At 41.4% G+C, this 18,048-nt stretch overlaps 1 protein-coding gene across 1 annotated transcript in view; it reads right to left on the minus strand.

The window, feature by feature from the left end:
- Positions 1-18,048, minus strand: part of LOC140202521 (receptor-type tyrosine-protein phosphatase R-like) — a 285,315-nt gene that overhangs the window by 241,122 nt on the left and 26,145 nt on the right. The gene's annotated exons all lie outside the window — the stretch shown is intronic.

The raw sequence follows: 18,048 nt of genomic DNA on the forward strand, positions 1-18,048 counted from the left end.
AAGCAATGTTGTATGTAACATAAATGTCACTATTGAAAGTCCTGGGAGTATTGTGTTTATTTACAAAGGTCCCAGAATGTCATTGTTGGATTTCCCAGTGTAATGCAGTACCCAGAATGCACCACCCTATTTATGTTAAGTCTTACTGGCTCACAGAAGAATCAGATTCAGAATCAGGTTTCATATCTGTCATAAAAATACTAATCCATAGAACCATAGAACCATAGAACCATAGAAACCACAGCACAGAAACAGGCCTTTTGGCCCTTCTTGGCTGTGCCGAACCATTTTCTGCCTAGTCCCACTGACCTGCACACGGACCATATCCCTCCATACACCTCCCATCCATGTATCTGTCCAATTTATTCTTAAATGTTAAAAAAGAACCCGCATTTACCACCTCATCTGGCAGCTCATTCCATACTCTCACCACTCTCTGTGTGAAGAAGCCCCCCCTAATGTTCCCTTTAAACTTTCCCCCCCTCACCCTTAACCCATGTCCTCTGGTTTTTTTCTCCCCTTGCCTCAGTGGAAAATCCAGAAAATAGTTAGGATTCCCTTCGTTTATTTGGGACATCATGCCGCTTAGGGTAGTGGGGTGGAGATATATGAGCACCAAAGGAGGTGTAAGGCGTTCCTTCCCTCCGCTAGCTTGCAGGTCACCCTTGGGCAAGGTGTAGCACCGGCTTATCCCCCTGATCAGAGTCACATGAGGCCATGGGAGCAGGTGGTGGCTGGTCGTATGAGCAGCTGGTACATATCACAAGGCCTGGATATGTGACCACTGACGCCAGGCAGACAAACTCTGAAGAGTGTTGATAATGGCTGGGGTCACCCATCTGGTAAAGACACTGCCCAGAAGAAGGCAATGGCAAACCACTTCTGTAGAACAAACACGGTCATGGAAAGTTCATGCAACACACATCAAAGTTGCTGGTGAACGCAGCAGGCCAGGCAGCATCTCTAGGAAGAGGTACAATCGACGTTTCGGGCTGAGACCCTTCATCAGGACTAACTGAAGGAAGAGTGAGTAAGGGATTTGAAAGTGGGAGGGGGAGGGGGAGATCCAAAATGATAGGAGAAGACAGGAGGGGGAGGGATAGAGCCAAGAGCTGGACAGGTGATAGGCAAAAGGGATAAGAGAGGATCATGGGACAGGAAGTCCGAGAAGAAAGACGCGGGGGGGGGGATCCCAGAGGATGGGCAAGAGGTATATTCAGAGGGACAGAGGGAGAAAGTTCATGATCGCCCACATCATACAATATGGCACAGAACGAACAATGAATGATGCCACTTAATTGGGACAGAAGACTGTTGACAAACAGTTTCTAACTAGCGTCAGTCGCATGCACTTGTCTGGCCGTTAGATACTACAGCTTGCTTAGAATGAACAGCTTTTAAATAGCATCAATCGTGTGTGTTTGTGTTCAAAAAGCAGTGCTATTTGTCACTGGTAATTGGTGAGAAATAAACATTAAGACAATTCTGAATTACTTGTTTAGCTCACTGCTGTTTCAAGCATTCAGGATTAGTAGAGGTGAGAAACGGCCAGGAGTGAAAAGGGAACAATTTCACTACTTCAGCAGGTTAGGAGCTATATAATGAATTTGAAGGTACAATATCAATAATCATCTTGAATGTTACTTTGAAATTGCAGATTTGGAAGATGCATTCGTCAAAGGCATTGTATGAAAGCCTAGCCGTCTGCACTGATTTTGTTCATTTATAGTTAACCAAAGGAAAACGGCAGCAGATATTGGATGAATTCCTCCATCGATAACTAATAGAAGCTAATACTGTTTTATGGTACTGTAGTAATATTAATATTGTTCTGATTTGTTCTGTATTTCATTTAAATACATAATTTGTTACACAGTTAAAATTAGTTTGTCCTTAGTATACTATTTTAACTATTTTCACAAGACTTCGACTAATTGGTGCAGCTGCATATCTGGGCCAGAATACACTGGTTGCCGACGTGCCCTAGTTAACCAGAATCTACTGTATATATTGAACAAGTAGTGCAAAAAGAGCAAAATTAGAGAGGTTCATCACCCATTCAGAAATCTGATGGCAGAGGGGAAGAAGTTGTTCCTCAAACACTGAGTGTGTGTCTTCAGACTCTTCTACCTCCTCCCTGATGGTAGCAATGAGAGGAGAGCATATGCTGGGAAATGTGGGTCCTTAATGATGGATACACCCTTTTTTGAGGCATTGCCTTTTGAAGATGTCTGATGCTGGGGAGGGTAGTGGCCATGATGGCGCTGGCTGAGTTTGCAACACTCTGCAGGTTTTTCCAATCCAGTTCTGTGGCCCCTCCATACCGCGTGATGATGCAATCAGTTAGAATGCTCTCCAGGGTACATTTGTAGAAATTTGTTTGAGTCTTTGGAGACATACCAAATCTCTTCAAACTCTTACTGAAATATATACAGCTGCCAGCGTGCTTTCTTTGTAATTGAATCAATATGTTGGGCCCAAGATAGATCTTCAGAGATGTTGACACCCAGGAACTTGAAACTTCTCACCCTTTCCTCTGATGACCCCTTGGCAAGGACTCGATGAGCAGCAATAATGTCTTCCAAACCTTAAAGGCACTGAGTCATATTACAATCAGCAGTTTTCCATCCACTGGAGCGTACCCTGCTTAAAGATACTGTAATGGGAAGGGATGGAGAAATTTAGCAGAGAGTGTTGGATGGATTGGCGAACAATTTCTATTCCAAATCTTTTTCATTCCAAGCAAGAACAACACACTCAAAAGGCATATTCTTTGAGCAGGAATCCATAGAAAACTCTTACAGAGAAAATTTTACTGAGATAGTTGGATAGATCGGCAAACAAGCTCTATTCCAAATATTTTTCTTTGTGGACAAGAACAATGCATTCAGAAGGGATGTTCTTTGAGCAGGAATCCATAGAGAGGTGTAGGGTCTACAGTGTGCATTCCTGACAGGACATTGCCAGACAGCTTGCTCCATGATCCTCAGATTATGTGAGAACATACTGTGGAAAGCCTACATACCAGCAAATCCTTCCACCTGTTCTGGTGGCTTTTACAGGCTGAAGGGAAACATGAAATATCAACTGCCCATCTCCCTGTTGAGTACCTCCAGCTGATAGTTTATTTGCTCCAGATTTCAAGTGCCTTGTGTCTCCAAACACAGTCTTCATTGCTTGAGTATGGAGCACAAGTGATCTCTATACGACATCATCATATCAGTTTCCCACCCCTACCTCCCAATAATCCATGCAGCAAAAGAGATGTGGAGAGAATATAAATATTCTAAAATGTTTAATTGTCCCACTGAGGGCAACAAGGGTTATTAATAAAATAAAAATCTTGTACCTACAATACCAAAGGTTTGGACTCACACCACCAGGTTCAGGATTAGTTATTATCCCTCAACCATAAGACCCTTCAACCAAAGGGGATATCTTCATTCCCCATCAATGAACTGTTCCCACAACCTAGGGACTCACTTTCAAGGACTCTTCATCTTACGTTCTCGATACTTATCACTTATTTATTTACTTTCTCTTTTGTATTTGAAAGTTTGGTGTCTTTTACACATTGGTTGCTTGTCCAACTTGTTGGGTGCGGTCTTTCATTGATTCTATGGTTTTAGATTTACTGAGTATGCCCGCAAGAAAATGAATGTCAGGGTTGTATATGGTGACATATATGCACTTTGATAATAAATTTACTTTGAACTTTGATCTTTGCACTTTGCGTGCTCCCAAGGCAAGGAAACTGACTCTCACAGAGAAAGCAATCAAAGGACAGGGACGGGAGAGCGGAGATCTTAGAAGTCACGGAAAGAAACACAAATATACACTCTTTAGTATGTACAGCTTCAAAGTAAACAGGGTGAGTGAAAGTTGAAAACCAAAAAAAAAACAACTGCAGATACCGAAAATCTGAAAGAACAGGATTTGGCCGTAATGCTCAGCAGGTCAGGCAGTGTTTGTGGAAGGAAAAACAGTTATTGCTTCAGATCAATGACCTTTAGCAAGAACCAGGCAAGAGAAACGTTATTCCCTTTTGCAGCCCAGCTTGTTCATTCCGTTCCTGTCTCCATGAATGCTGCTTGACGTGTTCACACAGATCAAATCAGTACAACGGCAGTACATGCTAAGCAACAAGGAAGTGCAGAATAAAGTGTCACACTGTTGCAGAGAAAGCACAGTGTAGGGAGACAACAGGGCACAGGGTCACAATGAGGTACATTCTGAGGTCACGAGTCCATCTTAGTGTAGGAGGGAACCATTTAACAGTTTTGCAATGGACTGCAAGCAGACCAGATACTAAAATCCCAGCAATGCCTCTCTATAATCAAACCACTCAAACTTCATCCTGCAGTGATCTGTGTCAAGTTTGCCACTGTAATATCAAGGCTGGAAATTTCACAGACGAAATGGATTCGCTTCCAGGAAGCAGCAGAGACTTGGGTTGATGTAGAAACTTTGAAACACCTCATGGCGTTTTTGAAGTCATCCCTTGCCCGAGGTTGCCCATAGATGTTGATCCTAGTCGTCCACATGATACGCAAGCCAGGGTGGTGTGATATGGACAGCAAGCTGGTGCCCATGCAGTAGGCTCCCCCTCTCCATGCAGCTGATGAATCTAACGAAACGGCAGAGGCCAACACAGTTTGGCCGGAGCAGACAGTCAGTATTGAACTCAACGTATGACTGCTTTAGGGACTCCAGCTACGATTTTTCCCCTCAGGACTTACACAGGAAGCCTTCCCTGTGAGTGGGTATAGCCGCAAGGCAGCAGAGGTTTGAGCTCAGAGTTTTTCTTCTCCTAGATGAGCTGCCAACCATGACTGATGATCCCATCTGCCCAAAGCGACTAGCTTAAGGCACCGGTAATCCACCTTTTCTCCTTCTCCTGTCAGTAGAAACAGTTCCACTGGGCTTTGTAGCTAAGCCACTCATGAAGGCCAGGAGCTGGACTTGGCTGTCAGAGACGATTTGAGACAGACGCCATTGGGAACATTTAATAGGTACTGGGAGCTTATCTCCACCGGGCTATAATAACCTTAAGGAACCATGATATCTTTATAATTGCATTATCAATGTCTTGTTAATTCTTGCTCCACATCCAAGCATTGGTCATTTCAGCAGAGTTTTGGTGTATTTGAAAGCTGTACAGAACTACATTTTAACATTGTTTTTCCCTCTCCCTTTCAGAACTGTTATGCCCATTAACAAAGTGGCATAGTGATTGGTGCAGTGCTTTAGAGTGCCAGCGACTCAATCAGCGTCCGGTTCTCCCCGTTGCCTGTGGGGAGATTGTACAATCTCCCTGTGGCTGTGTGGGTTTCCTCCCACGTTCTGGGAAAATACGGGATCGTAAGTTGTGGACACTGTGTGTTGGCACTGGAAGCATGGTGACACTAGCAGGCTGCAAGCAGCTCATACTCAAACTGTGTTGTCTGATGAGACAAAGCAACACACTGATCTAAGATCGAAACTGTCCTTGAGCCTGGTGGTATGTGCTTTCAGGCTTTTGTATCTTCTACCCAATGGGAGGGGGGAGAAGAAAGAACGTCTGGGGTGGGCGGCATCTTTGATTATACTGGTTACTTTACAAAGGCACTAAGAAATGTAGACAGAGTCTATGGAGGGGAGGCTGTTTTTCTTGACGTTTCTCTGCAGTTTCTTGATGCATCATGGATACATCACTCAATGAGTATCATCATAAACATCTCTCACCAGTCAAGTAGCAACACCGCCATGGATGGTCCCAAGCCTGGCTGTGAAGGGAGGAGGGTTGAGCATGGGGCCAGCGACCCCAGTGCTACAGAAATGCCAACGGAAGCTCCAGAAACCTCATCTCCAGGAGAGGAGAGACCATCAAGGGTGGGGCTACACCTGCGGACAGTTTGAAAATGGCCCAGGAGGGAGGAATCTGGTGATCTGTTGGCAGCCTATTCCCCAATAGCAATGCTGGCCTTATGAAGGAGAAGAACTCATTTAAGAACTGTTAAGTGGATTTGGTAAAGTAAGAAATAATAAAAAATCTATTTTAAAGTAATAAATTTAAGGCTAAGAAATCAATTAAAATTACATAAAGTTTTAAAGTAATAAATTTAAGGCTAAGAAATCAATTAAAATTACATAAAGTTATACAAGCAATTACCATTCTATAAATGATCAGCAACCTTTTCCCTAAGAGCCCAGATACGGAGCATCTGGCCATTCAGCCCTTCAGTATTCGGTCCCTGCCTCGAGCCAATAAGAGTCCAGCTGCAGGCCAGAGAGTTGAAAACGTTGTCATCTGATCCCTCACACAAATCTAACTTCTGTGTTGCAATCGATAAGCACTGAAATCCGCAAAGAGCTAACCCACACATTGGCTGGTTATCAATACTATTCAATATTCAATAAAAAAAACATGAGTCAATGTCAATGTATTGGATTGACAGTTTTTACAGACAAGTTACCTTAATCCTCTGCATCTCCACCAATGCAGGAACTAGTCATTACGTGCCTGATTTACGGCACATGATACAATGATCTAAGTTTAGAACTTGAAATATGTTGGGAATAATTAAGTTATTGTGTAGCATTTGGGAGGACAAAGGAGAGGTAATTCTTGAAAGGAGATTTAGCAACAAATATAGGTAAACTAAATCTGAAGGATATAATGCAATTGCCATTTGCCAATTAATTTTGACTCAGAAAGAAAAAAAAACCCGTCATGTTCTGATGAAGAGTTTCACCCCAAAACGTTGACTGTTTATTCTTGGCCTGCTGAGTACCTCCAGCCTAGCATTTGTGTGTATTACTTCATGATGAAAGTAATTTTAACGTATACCTTCATTATTAACAGAATGCACACCTATCTTCTAATTTGGTTTGCTGATTGATAAATAGAAAATCTTTTTTAATGTCCAAACTATAGTTTTGACTTTTAAACAAACTATATTAATTCATTCTACTAAAAACAATCAATGTTGCACAACAGTATTGTTCTACCTACAATATTTGCAGATGTTGAAATTCAATCACTGAGTGAAAAACAAGGCAAAAATAAAAGAAAAAAGTTAAATATTTCATAGGGCTTTCGTGTCTTTTGGAACGACCTCAACCCACATACCTAAATTCAAAGACAAAGCCGGACATAACTATTGTAAATTATAAACGGTTGCCTTGGTTACTATAACTAAACAGGAAATGGCTAATGTCTTTTCTTGGAAGGAAAAGTTAAATGTTGAATTGCAATTAAAAAGCATCTGCATACCTCTAGGTGTGGATGATTATCAAACCTCTTCCTGTACCGAACAGAACATAAAACGTGTTTCCTGATGTTATAGCTAAGCCTGCCATGCTAATTAGCTGCGGCTGGTTCTTCAGCACTTAGAAACGTCTCCTGAGCTCCAATTTGATTATACACTGTTCCTCAGGAGGAAATTATTATCTTGGTGGATTGTAGAAAAATTACCGACAATTTTCTCTGCAAAATGAAGTGGAAATAATATCGATATTGCCTATCAGATGGGAGCAGTGCATGTCAACACTGAGAATGTTTTGTTCTTAAGATTTAAACTTCTAATTTCATTTAGCAACAGAATTTAAATGTCAAATAATTTCAGCTTAATGCTCTAAGAAATTAAAATCCTTGCTGGTATTGTGTTGGGAGGATATTATAATTTTAATATTTCAAAAAACATTCAAACAACTAATTACTTAAGTTTCACTGTGTAACACAAATCCAGCCAATACCCTCAGCAGGATAGAAGTTTTATCAACAACAACAGCATTACATGCTTCTAACACGTAAATAATGAAAGCTTTAAGAAATGTTAGAGGTTTGATGCTGAGATACTTCCTAGGGTGTGCTGGGACTCCTAATCAGCGATATAACCTGGGGTCATTAGGTGTTTCGGGTCATTGACCATCAGATACTCTACCCCAGGCGACCCAGCCCGGGTTGATCAGGCCCTGGCTCGTGTCCCAGCAGCATTGGTGCACAGGTCACACCTCTTGATCCATCGTCATCTGGAGGCTCCCTCAGCAGCCTCTGTGACAGTCCTGATGGCTCCTTTCTTTGCAGTCCCCATAATGCCAAGTAGAGAGTTGGTCCTGCACAATGAAACCTCTACACCTCAGATTTTGTCAAATGGACTAGCTTGGACAGGATATCTTGGTTGTCAAGAGGTAGATGAGTTGAAGGGTCTCTTTCCATGCTATATGACCCAGTCCATCATGGGTAAAGCTACCCCCCCCAAAACTGAGCACATCCATATGAAAGACTGTCACAGGAAAGCAGCATCCATCGTCAGGGACACACACCAACCAGGCCATGCTCTCTTCTCACTGCTGCCATCAGGAAGGTGGTACAGGACCCTCAGGACTTGTGCCACCAGGATCAGGAACAGTTATTACCCCTCAAACATCAGGCTCTTGAATTAGATGGGATAACTTCACTTGCCCCATCATTGAAACATTCCCACAACTGATGGATCACTTCCAAGGACTCTTCATCTCACTTTCTCAATATTTATTGCTTATTTATTTATATGATTGTTTCTCCTTTTTGCTTTTTCACAGTGTCTTCTGTACTTTGGCTGAATGCCCTAGTTGGGTGGTCTTGGGCTGATTCCGATATAATAATTATTCTATTGATTTGTTGAGTATGTGCATGACAAAATGAATCTCAGGGTTGCATATGGTGTACTTTGATAATAAAATTTACTTTGAACTTTGAACTCCATGACACAATGATCCATGATCCTGGAGTATGGCAGGCAGGCTTGACAGATTATTTAGCCTCCAATTTGTAGCAGCTATATATGAACAAATCGCAACATTTATTTTCTATCGTAATGACTATATTTTGTGGTTTTAGGTTAATTGTTATCACATTGCCTATTCTAGGAGCTTCCTGTGCACAAATTGCATTTCTCTCATCACCATAGTTGTTTTTTTTTGTTATTTGCACTAATTAGTCATTTTAAAAGATTACTAAACAGTTACTTCTTAGAACTTGAAATATGCATTTAGAAAGTAAATTTAAAATCACTGCAAAGTTTTATGTGAACTCCCATTCCAGAGACTTGAACATAAAAATCCAGACTGACAATGGCAGCAGAGAGGTCAGCAAAGCTATTTTTCAGAATAGATCTTCAACTGAAGTCCCACCTACTTTCTCAAGAATATGATGGAACTGTTTTATAGAAGAGCGGTGATACCCTGGTGGACATCCAGTATCTAAACCCAAAGTGCAGTGCCTAGCATAATGCCTTGCGGTACCAGCGACTGGGTTTAACTCCCAATGCTGCCTGTAAGGAGTTTATGTGTTCTCCCCGTGACTGTGTGAGATTTCGCTGGCTGCTCCGGTTTCCTCTCACAGTCCAAAGACCGACCAGTTGGTCGGTTAATTGGTCATTGTAAATTGGCCCGTGATTAGGCTAGGATTAAATCAGGGCGACGCAGCTCAAAGGGCCAGAAGGCCTATTCCGTGCTGCATCTCAATAAATAAATAAGTAAATATCGGTGATATTCAAAAAGAATGGAGTCATGCAGTCACTAAGATCGCAAACACGAGGAATTCTGCAGATGCTGGAAATTCAAGCAACATACATCAAAGTTGCTGGTGAATGCAGCAGGCCAGGCAGCATCTCTAGGAAGAGGTACAGTTGACGTTTCAGGCCGAGACCCTTCGTCAGGACTAACTGAAGAAAGAGCTAGTAAGAGATTTAAAAGTGGGGGGGCTTTTAAATTAAATTAAATTTAAATTAAGATATTGCTTTTTCTGGGTGCTTCCCTTGCACAAATTATTCCATTGTAATACCACTGAAGCCATATTTCAAGAACTTCTGTTTCGATTCCAATGCAAATTTATGAAAGGCACAATATAAATGCAGGTATTTCTTTTCTTGTTGAAGAAAACAGAAAGACTCTGTTAGGTTAGTCACAAAATGTATAAATTAGAGGAACAAGGGTGATGAAACTAATCGTTCTCCAATACTGAAGTGTTTCGGAAATCCAACTGCAAAATAATTGGGACGTAAAATTTATCAGGAGAATTTTATTAAAATATACTCAACTTAAGCTAATTGACTTGAATTATCACTTCCACGCCCATTAATCTTTGTTAGTGTGTGGAAATGCCCAGATTATCACCAGAGTTATAATATCATTCTCATGCTGTTAATAAAAGGTATTTTTCTTTATTACACTGATCTTATATATAAATCACATGATACACTAAAAGATAAATTGATCCTATTTTAAAATTCATTATCCAGCACATTAAATGCAATCATGCTCTGACATAATTTAGCACCTGGTGAAAACACATTTTTCATACTGTACATAGAGCATCTGTTAGTAACTGATAGATTGGCGAGCAGCAAATATCTGAAGTACTCCTTCCACAAATGTAAACTGAAAGATAAAAAGCTTTTTGGCTGTGCTCAAGTGTCTCTCAAAATGCTGCTGGATTTTCTCTCAAATTATTAAGTATCTGCAGCCGGCTGCTGGTGTGGTGGCATCCGCGCCAGACTTTGTGATGAGTGGTCCCGGGTTCAAATCCGGCCGGCTCCCAGCACGCATTCCACCCGTGCTGGACTGAGTGTCGAGCTATCAACTTGGCCTCATGAAAAACAGACAAAAATGCTAAAAAAAAAACGGCAAGATTGCCTCCTGATGCATGAGTCACAAGGCGCGGAGAGGAACAACAACATATTAATGCACCCTCGCATCCTCCTGAATTTCTTTGGTGCGTTAGAAGTAGAGTTTGAGTGAGGAAATGGAAAAGAAATGTGAAACAGATACATTAAATTAAAATGTGCATGACAGATTATCTATTCACTTAGAGGCCAAAACAGGAGGAAAGAAAATGTTGATCACAAGGAGAGCTTCCGTTTTGTGAGGAAAGTTGTACAGTTTTGTGCTGGAAAACTCTAATTTACCAACTAAATTTAATTAGTTTTTCCTTCTGTCCTCATTTGCATCTATTGAATTTGATTATTTACAATCCCTCGCACACAACTGCTAACTGTTAAGAAAAATATCCTTGCAGACTTCTCACAAACATAGCAGCCCACTGGGCTCTGAGACTTTCCATTTTGAGGCTGTGACTGGCACAGAGTCTTCCTGTTTTAATCTGCATAGTCCCAGGCCATTTAGATCACCACCAGGTCTTCCATGTTGACACAAACATCCAGGAAATTATGGAAACCTTTCTGTGTGGGTGTTCTCTAGAGATGCTCAAGGTGAACACAATATTGTTGTCCAAGACAGCTAGTAGCTAAATTGAAGCTTCATTACTTGTAAGTATTATCTTTTGACTTGTGGCTTTTCACCACTGCCCTATCCTCTCTCTCACACACAAAGACACACACATAAATACATAGACATGCACGTACACACACACACACACACACACACACACACACACACACACACAATTACTGGCTGCATCACCGTCTGGTATGTGGGGTGGGGGTGGGGTGTCGCGGTTACTGTGCAGGATCGAAATAAGCTGCAGAGCTGTAAACTCAGCCAGCTCCATCATGGGCACTAGCCTCCACAGTATCCAGGACAACTTCAAAGAGCAATGCTCCAAAAAAAAAGGAGGCATCCAGCATTAAGGACCCTCATCACCCAGGTCATGCCTTCTTCTCATTGCTGACATCAGGAACAAGGGGAAAGACAGCACACATTCAACGATTCAGGAACATACATAGAACATAGAATAGTACAGCACATTACAGGCCCTTCGGCCCACAATGTTGTGCCGACCCTCAAACCCTGCCTCCCATGTGATTCAGGAACAGCTTCTTCACCTCTGCCATCTGATTTCTGTATAGACATTAAACTCACTACCTTTTATTTCTATTTTTGCACTACTTAATTAATTCATCTATTTTATTTATATTATATACAAATTTATTATTATATTATATACAAATTTGATGACATCTGCTGCTGATATTATGGTTCCTGATTCTGTATGATTGCAAGATCTCCCATCTCTCATGGATATGACCTTGATCCTTTATGCCTGTGCTAATTAGTGTCTGACAGCACACATATAAATACAGATGCACAAGAGACAAGATAACAAACTGCTTCTCTGTGAGCAATCTCTGAATTAGCTCTAGCTTGAGCCTTAAAGCCAAGCAATTATTTTTTTTTTTACGAAGAACTTTCAACAGATCTAGCCAATTACACACCTGAAACTCAAAACTGTGCTTTCCTTCATAAAGCAGAATGACGGAATTCAAAAACTGGTGAAATCTCATCATGAATAAAATGAAGTTATTCTTCTCATTCCATCCGTCATAATGAATGAAACTTTAAAGTAATAAACCATTTCATTTTTGGCACCAAGATGTCCCTAACAGAATGTTTATCTCCTGCAACATTTACTTTGCACTGTATTTGTAACACTGTAAAATACCAAATGAATCATGATTTTTTATTCACTGAGGAAAACCTTAAATGCAATGATTCAAGAACAGCTTCTGCCCCTCTGCTATCCAATTTCTGAATGGATATTGAACCCATGAACACTACCTCACTACTTTTTTATTTTTATTTTTGCACCACTTATTTAATTTAACTATTTAATATATCTATACTTGGTATAATTAAGTTTTTTTTCCTTTTCCATTATTATGTATTGCATTGTACTGCTGCCACAAAATTGACAAACCTCATGACATATGCCAGAGATAGTAAACCTGATTCTGATATATAAACGTTAACATAGCAAAGTAAAAATACAGTAGAGACTTCTTTTACTAACTGTAATATTCATGATTTGCACCTTTATTGGCAAGGCAAGCTTAATCTCATAAAATCCACTCATTATTCTTTCTCCTGACATAGTCTAAATGTACAACATTTATACAGAATTGTGGAATAAGTATGTTGACAGCAGTTTTGCTCTGACTCATTCCATAACTCACCTTTATAATCTGCCAGACAACGCCGAGGTACAGCATAGTCTGCATAACCCAGTAGAAGGTCTTGTTTTCCCTCACAGTGCTGACATTTAATCGGAGGCAGTTTACCCTCATTGAATCCCTCTTCTCAAGTTCCAACTGTTGTAAATCCATCGTCATCCCATACACTGTACGTGTCTTTCACTAATATGACAGCACAGCATACACTGCTGTCAAACAGCAAAGGGATTTTTCTTATTTGTGGAGAGGTCTCAGATCTGTGAGGGCATATTCCTCAGAGAGGTTATGTACCTGTAGCTTCCAGGGCTGAACTACACATGCACCAAATTTGGACATGATTGATTTTTTTAACCTTAACAGAAGTTTGCAGTTTAGAAACTGAATAAAAAAAATACTATTCTGTAAAGCCATACTTCTCTCAAATCATCCCACTTTTAACTGGGCATAAACCTTTGAAGAGCTGTACCTCATCCCTCTGTTACCAGTAGCAACAGAAGAGCATATGTGAAACTTAATTGCTATGAATGAGCACAACAGTGGGCAAAGTATACAGCAGTTGTAAACAGGCCTACATTGTGCACTTAGGACCCAAGAAATTCATCAAGACAACTGCTAAGAGAGTAAACACTGACTGATGCATTTTAATGAGATGAGTTCAATCAACAACAATTAACACTCTTCAGATAGAGCGAAGCAGTTTACAATTGAACTGGTAATTACTACAATATTGTCCACAATGTAATGAAGATGCAGATCTGATGACCGACCTCAGTTTATCATTGCAAAATGCATCATATTCACAAACTGAAAGCAATTGGTGAAACTGAATAAGGAACTGCCTGAGTAAGGAGGAAGCACAGTTCATAGCAAATGTGTATTGAGATACACTGAATGGAGTGCCCTAGCTATTGACTATCATAAAACTGTCGGGTTTATGGGAGAAGGGGGTAAAAGAAGAAGGGAAGGAATTATTTTGACATGACTTAGAATTGGCCTTATTTATTCCTTAAATCTTGTTGGAAGGCATCATTCTGGGCCCTGCTGAAGGGTTTCGGCCCGAAACGTTGACTGTATTTCTTCCATAGATGCTGCCTGGCCTGTTGAATTCCTCCAGCATTTTGTGTGTATCATTCTGGGTTGTGTAGGTTTTGTCATCATTATGAAACAATTACTCGTAAACTATTACAGTGTGAAGCATATAAGGTTGAAAGAAATCCAATGCAGGCTTCATTACAATCTTTGGGGTCAATAGTTTTCATACAAAAGCTTTGTTAAGTTATGGGAGCGATTTCAATTTAATTCACAGTATTGACTTTCATTACCTACAATCTATAGGGCTTTTTGGGGTAATGTAGCTTTCATTTGGAAGAAAAGTAGCAAGGGTTTCCTAACTTTCTACACCACGCTCCAATCCAGTTGGTAGTGGTAAAGCACCTTTAAGCCAACTGCCATAAAAAGTCAGAAGAAGGCGGCGACATTGGTAATCTTCTCCTCCTTTGAAACCAGCTGGTTTAAGAAAAGTGGAGCAGTTGGTTAGACCTGTGGAGGGTGGTAATGGGCCTCAAGATGCAGCAGTTGAGTTTGGAAAAGAAACAAAAAACAGGGAATTAGGAAATGATAGGGTATTGGTTTATTGGCTCCTTAAGGTTGTCATAGCTGGAGTAGGTAGTGGGGGCAAGGTCCCACTACCTATTAAATGCTCCCAATGACATGTGGCTCTAACAACCAGGCCCAGCTCCTGGCCTTCACATGTGGCTTAGCTACTAAGCCCAGTGGAACCGTTTCTAGGGGTAAAGGTGGGTTACTGGTGCCTTAAACCAGTCACTTCAGGCAAATGGTGCTCATTAGCCATGGCTGCCAGCTCACCTAGGAGAAGGAAAGCTTGTTGCCTTGCGGCTATACCCACCCATGGGGAAGGCTTCATAAGCAAACTGAAGGCAATTCTAAATTGAGTTCAATGTTGACTGGCAACTCCTGCAATGCTGCCGGTGCCAAACTGTATCAGTCTCTTCTGTTCCTTTGGATTAATCAGCTACGTGGATAGAGGCGAGTCTGCTACATGGGCAGAAGCTTGCTCTCCATATTGTACTGCCCTGGCTCGCATATCTAGACAGCTAGGATGCAATATCCAGGATCGGTTCTGACCAATGGAGCCCTCAGAGAGAGAGATTGTTCTCACATGTACTGAGATACAGTGAAAAGCTTTAGTCTGCAGGCAGTCCTGATAGATCATTCCAAACACAAGTACATCAAATTAGTGAAAGCAAAACCAGAATGCAGCATACAGTAAACACAAGAGATTCTGCAGATGCTGGCAATCCTCAGCAACACACATGAACTGCTTGAGAAATCAACAGGTCAGGACTGGGTGAAGGGTATCAGCTTGAAACGTCGACTGTTTATTCATTTCCTTAAAATCTGCCTGACCTGCTGATCCCCTCCAGCATTTTGAGTCTGTTGATACAGAATATAGAGTTACAAAGAAAATGCACTACGGGTGGACAAGTAAAGTGCAACGGCCACCGTGTGGTTTCAGAAACAGCTTCTTCCCCTCCACCATCAGATTTTTGAACAGACAATGAGCCCATGAAATCTGCCTCACTACAGTATTTTCTTTTCTCTCATTCTGCACAAATTTTATTTTATATATATTTCTTGTAAAAATTTTTAGTTTTATGTATTGCGCTGTCCTGCTGCCACAAAACGGCAAATATCACAGCATGTGCAGGTGATATTAAACTTGATTCTGTATTCCAATTCTGGAGGTAGACTGGAAGACCAAGAATTCATGATTTTGCATGTACGAGATTCAGCCAAGATTCATATTTAAGTCAGCCCCACTTGTTCACATTTGGCCCATATTCAACTAGAGGTCATGGGTTAAGGGTGAAAGGTGAAATGTTTCAGGGGAACATGAGGGAGAACTTCTTCACTCAGACGGTGGTGAAAGTGTGGATTGAGCTGCCAGCAGAAGTGGTGTATGCGAGCTCAATTTCAACGTTTGAGAGAAGTTTGGATAGGTACATGGACAGTAGGGATATGGAGGGCTATGGTCCCAGTGCAGATTGATGGGAGTAGGCAGTTTAAAAGGGTCGGCATGGACTAGATGGGCCAAAGGGCCTGTTTGTGTACTGTACTTTTCTATGATTCTATGTATCGGAGATGCATTGCGCTACAAATTGTGAATCATCCCATATGCTTTCACCAGTCACAGTTACTCTGCAGATTCAAGAAACTGTCCTTAAACGAATGGCTCTTTTGTTCAAGAGGGGTAGTCACTGTTCTTGAACCTGGTGGTGTGAGTCCTGAGGCTGTTATACCTTCTACCTGATTCCAGTAATGAGAAAAGAGCATGGCCAGGGTGGTGAGGATCTTTGATAATGGATGCTGCTTTCCTACGATGTTTCATGTAGACGTGCTCAAAGAATGGGAAGATTTTACCCTTGATGTACTAGGCCCAATCAACTACCTTTTGCAGGATGTTCCACTCAAAGGCATTGGTGTTCCCATACCAGGCTGTAATGCAACCAGTCAGCACACTTTCCACCACACAGCTATAGAAATCTGCCAACGTTTTTGATGACATGCCAAATCTTAGCTGACTCTGAGGAAGTACAGGCGCTGTCGTGCTTTCTTTGCAATTATACTTATATGATGGATCCAGGACTGGTCTTCTGGAATTTAAAGTTACTGACCCTCTCCACCTCCAATGGACTAGCTCATGGACCTCTGGTTTCCCTCTCCTGAAGTCTACAATCAGTTCCTTGGTCTTATTGACATTGAGTGAGAGTTTGTTGTTATGCACCACTCAGCCAAGTTTTCAATCTCCCTCCTGTATGCTGATTCATCACCAAGTGACACAGCCCACAACAGTGGTGTCATCAGCAAACTTGTATGTGGTGTTGGAGCTGTACTTAGCCACACAGTCCTAGCTGTAAAGTGAGTAGAGCAGGGGGCGAGGTACACACCCCTGTGGTGCTCCTGTGCTGGTGGAGATTGTGGAGATGTTTTTGCCAATCCAGAATGACTGAGGTCTACAAGTGAGGAAATCCAGGATCTAATTGCACAAGGGGCTATTGAGGCCCAGGTCTTGGAGTTTTGGGGGGATGATGGTGCTAAATGCTGAGCTGTATTTGATAAAGAGCATCCTGTTGTATGTGCCTTTGCTGTCCAGATATTCCAGGATTGTGTGAAGAGCCAAAGGGATTGTATATGCTGTACATCTGTTGCTTCAGTACGCGAAGGGGAGCGGATCCAAGTCACCACTCCGACCAGGATCACCCACGTGAAACGACATGTCAATATGATCATGATGATCATAATGATCAAACGAATGTTCCAGAGTAGATAATTAAACTGAGAGCCTGATCCTATGGGCGGTCTTTCATAATTCTGTCCAATACCAATTATTTAAGTGTCGCGTTGAAAACCTACTTTCTGGTCATTTTCCTAGTTGTTGATCTATGAGGGATCGTGCTGTGCATACTATACCTGTAATTTCCTTTTGCCATTGAACAGCAGAAACTACTGCTTGAAGTTGATTTCCTCAGAATCAAAAGCAAGGAAAAGCACAGCATACAGCAGGGTTCCCACTTGTGGCCCACAGACCCCTTGCTGAATGGTATTGGTCCATGGCATAAAAAAGGTTTCGAACCCCTGCAGTACAGGAGTATCTGTAAGGAGTGCTTGCACAACTACTTTGAATTGGTGGACTGGACCGTATTCAGGGATTCAGATTCGAGCCTGGAGGACTTCATTAAAACCTGTGTGGATGAGTGTGTGCCTATGAAAACTTACTGAACACACCCAAACCAAAAGCCAGGGATGAACCAGGAGGCTCGTAGTCTGCTGGGGGCTAGATCTGTGGCATATGAACCTGGCGACCCAGTTCTGTTCAAGAAAACCCATGAACACTACCTCACTACTGTTTTTTAATTTTCTGTTTTTGCACTACTTATATAATGCAACTATTTAATATACATATATATACTTGCCATAATTCAGCTTTTTTCTGCACTTATGTATTGCATCGTACTGCTGCCACAAAGTTAACAAATTTCACAACATATGCCGGTGATATTAGACCTGATTCTGATTCTGATAGAACACGTCAAAG

This window comes from Mobula birostris, chromosome 9 (assembly GCF_030028105.1).
Source record: "Mobula birostris isolate sMobBir1 chromosome 9, sMobBir1.hap1, whole genome shotgun sequence".
In the NCBI taxonomy this organism is placed as follows: domain Eukaryota; kingdom Metazoa; phylum Chordata; class Chondrichthyes; order Myliobatiformes; family Myliobatidae; genus Mobula; species Mobula birostris.